The sequence below is a fragment of the Cupressus sempervirens genome, chromosome 3, assembly GCF_028749045.1.
Source record: "Cupressus sempervirens isolate cs-2001-9-10 chromosome 3, ASM2874904v1, whole genome shotgun sequence".
Classification (NCBI taxonomy): domain Eukaryota; kingdom Viridiplantae; phylum Streptophyta; class Pinopsida; order Cupressales; family Cupressaceae; genus Cupressus; species Cupressus sempervirens.
The window spans coordinates 222,031,739-222,044,400 of NC_143120.1; positions in this window are offsets into that span (position 1 = coordinate 222,031,739).

The window sequence follows — 12,662 nt, forward strand, 5'->3', positions numbered from 1 at the left end:
GGCCCTAATTGGTCAAGTAATTATTTTATGAATAAAATAATTCCTTTACCTTTAATTTTGTTGTTTTGTTTCACTAGTAAAATGTGAATGTTTCTTTTTCATACAATTCTTACTAATTTTTGAGGTTATACACATCATCACCAACATGTATACTATCTCCATCTAACTTCACTAATCATAATATGATGTCAGTAACAAGTTACATACAAAACAATACACTGTTGTAAACCAATTTCATACTTAAACAATTTTTTGGGTACCAAAAACTAAGTATCTTTATTTTTGAGGTTTTCTACAAGCATGTACATCATGTGTTGCCATAAATTACAATAATTACATAACTTCATTAGCCAATTGTCAAAAATTTCCCCCTTTTGACATTGATGGCAACAAAATAGGAAAAATTGGCTAAGTAACAACAACTTTTCCAAAACAATATAATAACAACACATTAATCATCTTTTCCAACTTATTCATCTTACATATGCTCCCCCTTTCAATATTATTTTATACCTTACCTTATTTACAATTTTCTTATGCATCTTCTTCCCCTTTGACATCAATGACAAAGGTTAGAATGTCAAAATTTGTTCATCTGCTATCAAAAATTGTGTTCATCCTTCTTAAGCTAATAACATCTTCATGCAATTTTCAAAACTTTCCTTGAGTCTATTTAAACATTTTACCCATTTATCCTTGGCTTTTTTAGCAGAAGTGAGAATTGCACATAGGATATATGATGCAATATCAACTACATTCAGATCAGAGTATAAGAAATTTGAATAGGTGTCCCTGGCTTTGACACATTCCTCCAACTTTCTCTCAATAGATGATATCTTTAGAGCAATAGACTCTTTGAATTCTAATCCTCTCTCCAAAAAAAATTCTTTCTAAAATTCAAGTTTCCTAATATCACTGTGAACACAAACCACTTGTCCTTCAAAGTCATCAACTTTTTTGGAAGGTTTTTGTATCTGACTTGATAGAGCTTCTAGCTCATTCATCTTTCCTTCAATCTTACTATCAAAATCCTTGGTCAACTTATGAGATAAAGTATACTTAATGGACAATACCTTTCCATCTTGTTGAAATCTCCAAAGTTCCTTGATACAAGTAAAAAGACTTAGCAAATAATTCTTGATGTTCTAACAAATGGTGCTATATAGATTAGCATCATGAGAAGTCTAGGCCTTGAATTCTACAAAATTTTTTTAAAAAAAAAAAAATCCTCGTCAAAAGACTTTAACACTACTTGCGCCCTCTATTCAAGATCTACCTTTGTATGCTTGACTGCCAGAGTACTGTGTAATCTATCAGTTACCTCCATTAAGGTCCTTTATAAGCTCTTTACTTTTTTGTTCTTCTCAATGAGTTTTTTCAGAGATGAGATTAAGTCAGTTTGATCATCATCATCACTTGTTAGGCTAGCAAGTGAAAGTGGAGTAGATGAACTAGATGGTTTAGTTTCATCTTCCCTTTACTTCTTCTTTGCTACCTCCTTAGTTTTTCTCTCTTCTTTCTCTTTCTCTTCCTTTTCTTTTCTTTCCTTCTCTTTCTTTTCTTTCTCCTCTATCCTTTTCTTAGTTTCTTCCTCTACTCTTCTTTTCTTTTCTTCCTCAACTTTTCTTTTCTTTTCTTCCTCAAGCAATTTCTGCTTGGCTTCTTCAATTTTTCTCTTTTCTTCCTCTAATTGCCTCTTTTCCTCTTCAATTAGTTTCGATTGATCCTAAATAACCTCAGCCTAAGATTCAAGTAGTTTGAAACTCTCAAAAAGGTTGATGTCATCAATGTTAATAGTAACATTGGTTTGGTCAATCTGTATAGGATCACCACTTACTAACACTTCCAAAGTTTTAGGTGCAGGTGAAGGTGTTGCCTTTGATTTTGTCATCATCTGATTGATACCACTTGTTACAAGATAGAGTTGCCATTGCACCAAAAGGTTGACCTATCAAGGCATGATACAACCACTAGACTTATAGAACACAAGAGGTGGTTAAGCCATGTCAGGAATCTTGAAGGGGAACATTGGTGGTCATTCCAATAATGCCCCCTCAACATTACCCGAGGAGATTCGAACCTGTGACAAAGCTCTAATACCAATTATTAGAAATAGGAATTACTGAGAGGGGGGTTGAATCAATAATCTACAAAATTTAGTCACTAACTAGATATTATTTATTACTTTGAACCATGCATAATAAATTAAACAAGTAATGTTGAACAATAATAGTAACCATGCATAGAGATAACTCATAAGACAATATTTTGTTAACTAGGAAAACCCTAGCCAAGGGAAAACCCCAGTGTGGATGATACCCACTAGATAATATATTGATATACATGTTCCTTGTTAGAGGATGGATCCTATTAGGATTCAATGAGAAAATTTAGTACAGAGAGTTCCTATTAAGAGATTCCAACCTTGTTAAGAGTTGTAGTACAATAGATGCAAGAAGAGCTCACTGCCCAAGCATGCACTTTGAATTACAAGAAGAGCTCACTGCCCAAAAAAGTGATTGGTATTCTAGATATATAGGTGCTATAACTTCTTTATTGATTTATCTCTAATCAAAACTTGATCTTATCACAAAATCAAGTTCTCAAAACTTTGCATATATCGCTTTCACAAAAGTTCGCATATCAATTTACACAATACAAATTGCACACTACTTCACATATGAATTTACAAGATGTCCTTTGCATAAATACCATCCCTTTTCACAAATTTATGCTAGGTTGGATAAGACCATAATATTCTTTTCCAAATTAGAGTAAACATCTAGGATGTCGGCCCTAATTGGTCAAGTAATTATTTTGTAAACAAAATAATTCCTTTACCTTTAATTCTACTATTATGTTTCACTAGTAATATGGAAATATCTCTTTTTCATATAGTCTATACTAATTTTTAAGGTTATACATGTCATCATCAACATGTATATTGTCTCCATCTAGCTTTGCTAATTATAATATGATGTCAGTAACAAATTACATACAAAACAATACATTGTTGTAAACTAATTTCATACTTAGACAATTTTATGGGTACCAAAAACTAAGTATCTTTATTTCTTAGGTTTTCTACAAGCATGTACATCATGTGTTTCCATAAATGACAAAAATTTCATATGTTCATTATTCAATTATCAACACTTTCCCTTGAAGTTGTTTGGGCAGTGGATCTAGTTGTCTTCCACAACTCCTAGTAGGGTTGGCACAAATCCTAACAGGGTTGTAATCTCCTAATAGGGATTCAAAGTCTCCTAACAGGGACTCATATGTATTGAATGTATTCATATACTCCTAAGTGGGCCATCCTCTAACAAGGAACATTTATATTAATACATCATCTTGTGGGTACCAGCTCCACTGGGGTTTTCCCTTTGATTAAGGGTTTCCCTAGTTAACATATGTTAACATATCTGGTGTTATTATGTATGATTATCTTGTTGTGGTTTTAGTTTATATTGTTTATATTGTTAATTTTGTTTAAGGTTGATAATTGTGATAATAGTTGGATAAGTGATTAACCACCCCCCCCCCCTCCCGTCAACTTTGCATATATCACTTCACAAAAGTTCGCATATCAATTTACACAATACAAAATGTACACTACTTCACATATAAATTTACAAGATGTCCTTTGTATAAATACCATCCCTTTTCACAAATTTATGCTAGGTTGGCTAAGACCATAATATGCTTTTCCAACTTAGAGTAAACATCTAGGATGTCGGCCCTAATTGGTCAAGTAATTATTTTGTAAACAAAATAATTCCTTTACCTTTAATTCTACTATTATGTTTCACTAGTAATATGGAAATATCTCTTTTTCATATAGTCTATACTAATTTTTAAGGTTATACATGTCATCATCAACATGTATATTGTCTCCATCTAGCTTTGCTAATTATAATATGATGTCAGTAACAAGTTACATACAAAACAATACATTGTTGTAAACTAATTTCATACTTAGACAATTTTATGGGTACCAAAAACTAAGTATCTTTATTTCTTAGGTTTTCTACAAGAATGTGCATCATGTGTTTCCATAAATGACAACAATTTCATATGTTCATTAGTCAATTTTCAACACTTTCCCTTGAAGCTATTTGGGCAGTGGATCCAGTTGTCTTCCACAACTCCTAGTGGGGTTGGCACAAATCCTAACAGGGTTGTAATCTCCTAATAGGGATTCAAAGTCTCCTAATAGGGACTCATATGTATCGAATGTATTCATAGACTCCTAAGTGGGCCATCCTCTAACAAGGAACATTTATATTAGTACATCATCTTGTGGGTACCAGCCCCACTAGGGTTTTCCCTTTGATCAAGGGTTTCCCTAGTTAACATATGTTAACATATCTGGTGTTATTATGTATGAGTATCTTGTTGTGGTTTCAGTTTATATTGTTTATATGGTTAATTTTGTTTAAGGTTGATAATTGTGATAATAGTTGGATAAGTGATTCACCCCCCACCCCGCCCTCTCAGTTATATCAATGGACTATATATTCTAAAAAATAAACATACACAAAGAATAAGATTATAGAATTGGATATGCTTGTTTCAAAATGCTAAAATGTTGGAAGTTAAATCCATGAAATGCTATGCTAGTAGGATATCTTAAATTTTTGCAAGAATCAAATCATGTGGTGGATCCAAAGAGGAAGATGAGATTGTGTGGAAGATTTTGAAATCTTTGATGCCACCATTTAAGCAAGTAGCACAAATGATTGAACTATACTAAGAAGTTTATCGGGGAGAATTTTCTTGAAAGATTAGTTGTAGTAGAATAAAGTTTGAGATAGTCTAGAGAATTGACAAGAGTGGAGGCAACTTTTAGTACCCTAAGTGTTTGTCCTTTCTTATCTAGAAGTGAAAGCACCCATGGAGATTTTTCTAGTAGCAATAGAACCATATCTAAAGAGGATAGAAAGATTGAAGAAGGTATAGCCTTGCTTGTAAGAAGAGAACTAGATGGTAAGAACAAATTTAACAATTGAATATTGTTAATTACTTTATAACTTGCATATGAAAGTAAACCAATAATTCTAAATAGTAAATATAATCATACACAAAGAAAACTCATAACAATATTAGTTGTTAATTAGGGAAACCCTGGCCAAGGGAAAACCCCGGTGGGGATGATACCCACTAGATTATTCACTAAACAATAGGATCTTGTTAAGGATATTGAACCTGCTAGGAGTCTATGAAGTACATATAGTGTCTCAAGTCCTTGTTAGAGGATTAGGCCTTATTAGAAGCCTCAACCTTATTAAGAGTTGCTACAACCCTATTAGGAGTTGGTTAATCTTGCTTAGGTTTATCAACTTTCTCATTTTTCTTAGGTTCATCATGTTTTGCTGACAAATAAATTAATTCAACTGCACTTGATACTTTAGTGAATGTTCTTGGTTCTACTTTACTCAAATAAGATTCTTTAGGGGATTCAATAATTAGATTTGGTTCTCTTCTAATTTTAACTTTCTTGGTTCATTTCTCTCCAATAAGATATCCAAGTCATGTCTTATCATAAGAAGGTCTCTGGGGGAATATCTATTCACCTATCTTCTCACTACTAGAATAAAGTTTCTCTAATTGTTTCTTAGCTTGTGTTAATTCTCCTTTCATAATGATATTGTACTTTTCTAATTCTACATGCTTAATCTTGATAGTATCTAGTTCAAATGTAACTTGACTTAATGAGGATCTAAGGTCTACATTCTTAGTTTTCATTTCATGTTCATTCTTGCCACCAATTTTCTTAAGACTCAACTTAAGTTCAACAATTTTCAGTTCATGTTTCAAAATCTCATTTTCCTTTTGGAAATTTCCTACTTCATCATTGTCACTAGTCTATGTAATTGGTTCCTTGCTAGATTTCAGATCATCAATCTTGTCTTTCAGTTTGCCAATGAAATTTTTTGCATCTTCATATCTAACTTTCAGGTTATCTCTTTCTTCAGTAAGAAGGTCAATCTACTCAAGAGCTTCTTCTAATTTTTCTTCAACTATTCAATATCTATAGGGATTTTACTCAAGCTATTATACTTCTTCTAAGTAACTGCACTTTGATACCAATTGTTAGAAATAGATAATAGTGAGGGGGGGAGGGTGAATCTGTATTCTACAAACTTTTTTGCACAACTAAATATTGTTAATTACTTTATAACTTGCATATGAAAGTAAACCAACAATGTTGATTAGTAAATATAACCATACACATAGAGAACTCATAAAACCATTATTTTTTAACTAGGAAGACCTTGTCCAAGTGAAAACCCCAGTGGGGATGATACGCACTAGATGATTCACTAAACAATAGGATCGTGTTAAGGATATTGACCTTGTTAGGAGTCTATGAAGTACATATAGTGTCTCAAGTCTTTGTTAGAGGAATAGGCCTTGTTAGAAGCCTGAACCTCCTTAAGAGTTGCTAAAACCATGTTAGGAGTTGATGGATCAAATACTATGTATGCAAGAAGAGCTCACTTCCCTAACATACAATTATACAATTCAATTCTTCACAAGAATAGATATACATACAATACTTTTTGTTTGTTGTATTTCACACTTGCTCTAATCATACATCAAATGTAGTTTGCATATCATCTCACCACTTCATATCAATCACATATATTGCATAGATCATACATATGTCACACGCTTATCTTCGCAAGATAAGATATTTACTTATACCTCACATAATCATAATTCACTACTTAGTCAAACTTCATGCTTCCACACGCTTGGAATTATATAAAATAACTAATGGAATAATATCGACATAGTTGGCTCATTATGACTTACTAATTATTTGTCACCCAAACAATTCCTCAAGTTGTACAATCCAATTCTTTTTTAAGTTATGTTTTGCTTTATTAAATACTCATACTGGTATTTCAATCATAACCTATGCCATACTACCTGTACATGCCTGCGCACTGGTACATGTCATCATGACACTCTCATAGAACTTTCCACAACTACACATAAGCTAACTCGCAATGAGTCATTCATACATATTACATATGCTCTATGTGTTGTTGCAAACTGTCTAACACTAAGACAATTTTTTATCTCTAAAATGAAATGTTTAATACATGTTGCCATAAATGACAACTATCAAAACATCTATCTGACCATGTTGTCAATAGGTTATCAGTTGTAGTTTATAGAGAAGACTTTTATTAACAAAGATAAGGATGGTAAGCTAATTGGAACAAGTACAAGATCCAAAGGTAATGTGTTTCAATTGAATCATACTGAGATGACATGCTTGGTTACAAAAGTGGATAACCATAGCTAATGGCATAGAAGGTTTTGTCATATAAACTTTGATAACATAGTGAAGCTTAGTAGCACATTTACAGTTAAATATTTTCCTAATATCATGAAGCCTACTAATTTTATTTGCAAAGAATGTATCATGGCTAAGAAAAAGAAGGTATCATTTCGCAACATGAAGTTCACTATTATAGAGAAGTTGGAGATTGTTAATATAGATATGAGTGGCCCTTCTAGAACAAGAGAATTTTATGGAGAAAGGTACTTTATGATTTTTGTTGATGATTTCACTAGAATGATGTGGGTAGCATTTCTTAAAGAAAAATTTGAAGCATTTAAGAAGTTTAAGATATTTAAGAATATAGTTGAGAATGAATCTGGTGTGAAGATCAAATGTTTGAGATCAGATAGAGGTGGAGTGTTTACTTCTAGAGTGCTTAACATGTTTTCTAAAGAAAATGGAATTAAGAGACAGTTAACATCACCTAAGACCCCTGAGAAAACTAGGATAGAAGAAAAGAGAAACAAACTAGTATCAAAGGCAACAAGAGCAGTGATGTTTGAAAATGGTGTGTCTAAGAAATTTTGGAACAAAGCAATCAATACAACAGTATACACCATGAATAGAGTAAAAATCATAAAAGGTATGAATAATACTCCTTATGAATTATGGTTTCATCATACACCTTCAATAAAGTATTTTAGAATCTTTGGAAGCAAGTGTTACATAAAGAGAGATGATGATGTTGGTAAGTTTGATCCAAGAAGCGATGAAGGTATGCTCCTTAGTTATTCATTGAGAAGAAAAGATTTACATATGTTTTAATCATAGAACTAAGACCATTTTTTAGTGTGCAAATATGAAATTTGATGAGAAGTTTGAAATTAAGGAGAAAATGATGGATTAAAATTATGATGAGGAAGAAGACAATCCTAGAATTGTTAGAGAAAATGCAAAAAAATTCTTTGAGACTAACAATAACTTGTAGAATGATATACAAATTGTTGAGAAAAGAGGAGAACAGAGATCTGAACTAAGTGAAGAGATAAGAGTTAAGACAAAAACTCCTACACCTAACACAAACTTGGCAAAGAATCACCCACCACAAAAGATAATTGGAGGCAAAGACAAAGGGGTGATGAAAAAAAACATAGTAAATGAGGAATTATGTCCAATTTCTCAAGTAGAACCTAAGAGTGTAGATGGTTCATGCAAAGATGATCATTGGATTCAAGCAATGAAGGAGGAACTTGATTAGATTGTGAAGAATGAGACATGGGAATTGGTTCCTAGGCCTAAAGAGAAGAATGTTATAGGAACTAAATGGGTATTCAGAAACAAGATGAATGAACAAGGTGAAGTTGTGACAAACATAGCTAGATTGGTATGTAAAGGATATTCACAACAAGAAGGAATAGATTATGAAGAGCCATGTGCTCCTATAGCCATAATGGAAGTAGTGATAATGTTTTTGTCTTATGCAGAAAGTAAGAATTTTAAAGAGTATTAGATGGATGTCAAATCAACCTTTCTAAATGAAAAACTTGAAGAAGAGGTTTACATTGAATAGCCTAAAGGATTTCCTTTGACAAAAGATAAGAGTATGATATGAAAATTGAAGAAAGCTCTATATGGTCTAAAGAAAGCACCTAGAACTTGGTATGCAAGATTGGATACATATTTGGCAAAGCTTGGATTTGCTAAAGGTACGACATATAGTAACTTATATTTGAAAATAATTGAGAATATTTTGTTAATTATTGTGATATTTGTTGATGAAATAATCTTTGGAGGTAATGATGAAGAAAGTGATAAGTTTACTAAAGAAACAAAGAATGAATTTGAGATGAGCATAATTGGAGAAATATTTTTTTTCTAGGTTTATAGACTGTACAAAATAATGATAGTATCTTCATTTCACAAGCTAATTATATAAAAGACTCATTGAAAATATGTGTATTGGAAAGTTGTCAGCCTATTGGTACACAAATGGTAATTGGTCACAAGTTATCTAGCATAGATGAGATGCCTACATTTGAGAAGAAACAATATAGATCAACGATTAGAGGTGTGCAATATTTGACTCACACTAGACCATATATAGTAAATGCAATTGGGATTGTAGCCATATTTCAAGTCGATCCTAAAGATTATCATCATCCAACAGTAAAAAGGATATTCAGATATTTTAAGGAAACATCTAATTATGGGTCATGGTATGATAGATGAAGTGATTTCACTTTATGTTCTTATACTGATGTAGATTGGGCAAGCAATATGGATGACAAAAAAAACACCAATACTGGAGCTTTTTTTCGTGGAGGAAGATTGGTTTCTTGGACGAGAAAGAAAAAAGTTTGTATTTCACAAAGTACAACTGAATAAAACTATGTAACAATAAATAAATGTAATCAGATCATGTAGTCAAAGCAGATGTTGAAGGACATTGGGATAGAATTTTTACAACCTATTGTTAGACATTTTGACAACATAAGTATAGTGAGTATGTCTAGGAATTCTGTATTACATTCTAAGACTAAGCATATATCTATTAAGTATCATTTTTTGAGAGAGAAATTGGCAGAGAAAGAAATGAGATTGGAGTATGTCAGTACAAAATATTAGATTGTAAATAGCTTTTCAAAGCCCTTTTCTAAAGATACATTCAAGTATTTAAGAGGTATGCTTGGGGTTATGCCCTTGCCTACTTTTGAGTAAATGATGTAGAGATTGCATCAATCCATTGGTACAAAGCACTATTGTTTGATTGGACTAAATGTTGATGCTCCCTATATGGGGGACTATCTAAGACTAGAAGAGTCATCTAGGACTCTTGGTAATTGGTCTTGAACAATGTCTTTGGACACTCTAGATGTTTGAAGCCTTGGAGCATATGATTGGCATAATAAAGTCTTTGTCATTGATTTCAACGAGGGAGAGAAGTGTGCATGAAAAACATATCCTAAGTAGGAATGAGTAGAATAGAGGTGTGCATGGAAAAACATCTCCTAAGTATGTATGGGGGAGAAGATCCTCTAATGGAGGAGAGATTTATGTATAGGGGAGAAGTTGAGAGTTGTTTAGCATGTGAACAACTTATGCAAGTTATTTAGTGTCAAGAACTATTGTTGATCCTAAAGAAAGAGAAGCATAATAGAGAAGTTTTCCATAATATTTCAGATTTGATTGATGAAAAGGATTTGAAAAGAAGAGAGTAGTAGAAGTTACAACAAAGTGGTGCTTTGGTATTCTTGGAACTTAGATGTTTTTCTTGTATGTTACCATCAATGCCAAATGGGAAGATTGTTAGCATGAATGTTGATCATATTTATTAGGGGGAGTATCCTAAGCATTGGAGAGAATGTAGCATCATTGACATGTTGCATTCATCACTATGTTTGCCATTGATGACAACATAGTATGATTTTTGTAAAGATTGGTAGAGTAGCAGACATAGATCATGGTTGTACAGACAAAGGTTTGATGTTCAAATGAAGCATGGTTAAGGACCTGTTATACACTATGTCCGAATGACAAGGTTAAGTGTGCATGAAGTAAGTTGAAGAAATGCTAAAGATATATTTGATTTACAAAGAGTCATACAAAGATAGAATACCTGATAAGCAATTTTTAATGATTGGATTGTATATCCTAATAGAGATAGAATAAGGATATGTGAAGTTATACAATGAGAGAGGAATGTGTGATGATGATGTCAATGAGTAAGCAAGGTCTAGAGTTGCACGTGTAATAAATTGTATAGACTATGAGCTGACAGTATCTTATGATCTCAAAATAATTAATTATGTTAATATGGTCCTAGTATAATTAATTGGGAAAGCCTCAAGGCTAATTCAAGGAATTATTTTGAGGACTTGGTATAAAGGAAAGTATTTTCCTTGATTGAGTAGTGTGAATTGTGTGTGAAGTGTGTGAACAAGAGAAGATTATTTGGTATATGTGAGTAAGAGATCCAAGGGATTATTGGATATGAAGTTGGTGATCTGGTATTGAGATCAGAAGAAGAAGAGCAGTTTGGTTGAAAGGATAGAAGAAGAGGAAGTACAAGTATAGTTCATTTCTATTATTCTACAAGTAATAATGCATAGATCATTTGGATAGGTCTTTCCTCTAAAGCTATTTGGATAGTGGTTCCATCTGCCTTCTACAACTCCTAACAAGGTTGGCACAACTCCTAATAGAGTTGGAATCTCCTAATAGGGATTGATATGCACTAAAAAAAATTATTGATTCTTACTAGGGTCCATCCTTTAATAATGAATATTTATATTAGTACATCATCTTGTGGGTACCATCCCCACTGGGGTTTCCCTCTAATCAAGGGTTTCCCTAGTTAACATATCTAGTGTTATTATGTATAAGTATCTTGTTATGGTTACTAATTATATTGTTCATATGGTTAAAGATTGATAAGGTTGATAGTTTTTGTAATAGTTGGATAATTTATTCACCCCCCCTCTCAGTTATATTAGTGGACTTTATATTCTAACAAAAATTTCTTACAAGATCAATGATTGGGAAAATTCAATAAGGATCTATTGATGGAGATTAATGAAAGATAAGGATGAGCATGAAGTTATATGAAAAGTTTTATTTTCTATGTGATTAAGTACATTGAATGTGAGATGGATGATTTTGATTAAGAGACAATAAATTGAAGGACCTAGAAGCACATAAATGACTAGTTAAGGATATGCTTGAGACATTTTTATGTTGTTGACTCTGTTAGTTTAGTGATGTTGATCAAAATCTAAAGAGTTGATTATATAAAGTTGTTGAAGGTGAAAGAAGACAATTTAACTAAGTGATTTGATAAGAGTTGAGGAAGGAAAAAAAGAAGAAGTGTATCATCCAATCAAGAGAATAGAGAAATAAGATCAGAAGATAGAGATTAGACAAAGACAAGAATAGAAAGGAGATCTGAAAAAGCAAGGTAGTGCTATACCTAAATGTTGAAAAAAGATTGATACAAGTATGATAAATGTGTTTCAATCATTGTTTTGTCATTGATGTCAAACCTACCTAGTTGTTGGTAAGACAATTGCTTATATGATTTAAGTACTATCATTTATTTGATTGATGATGAGGATTTGATCAAATGAGGTAACAATAGCACCTAGAGGAATGGTTGAGTTATGATATGAAAAATGAGTACAAGGATCAACTAAGACAGTGATATTATAGTGCATTGATAATCTACTTAAGGTTGCAAAGGTTGGTTACAATGATTAAGTTCAGAAGAACAAGTTAATAGTTTTTTGTCTACCAAGATTAGCAATCTGCACAGTAGGTGCCAAGAAAAGTTAGTGTAAGCCGAGCAAAAAATTAGTTGGAGCTGAGG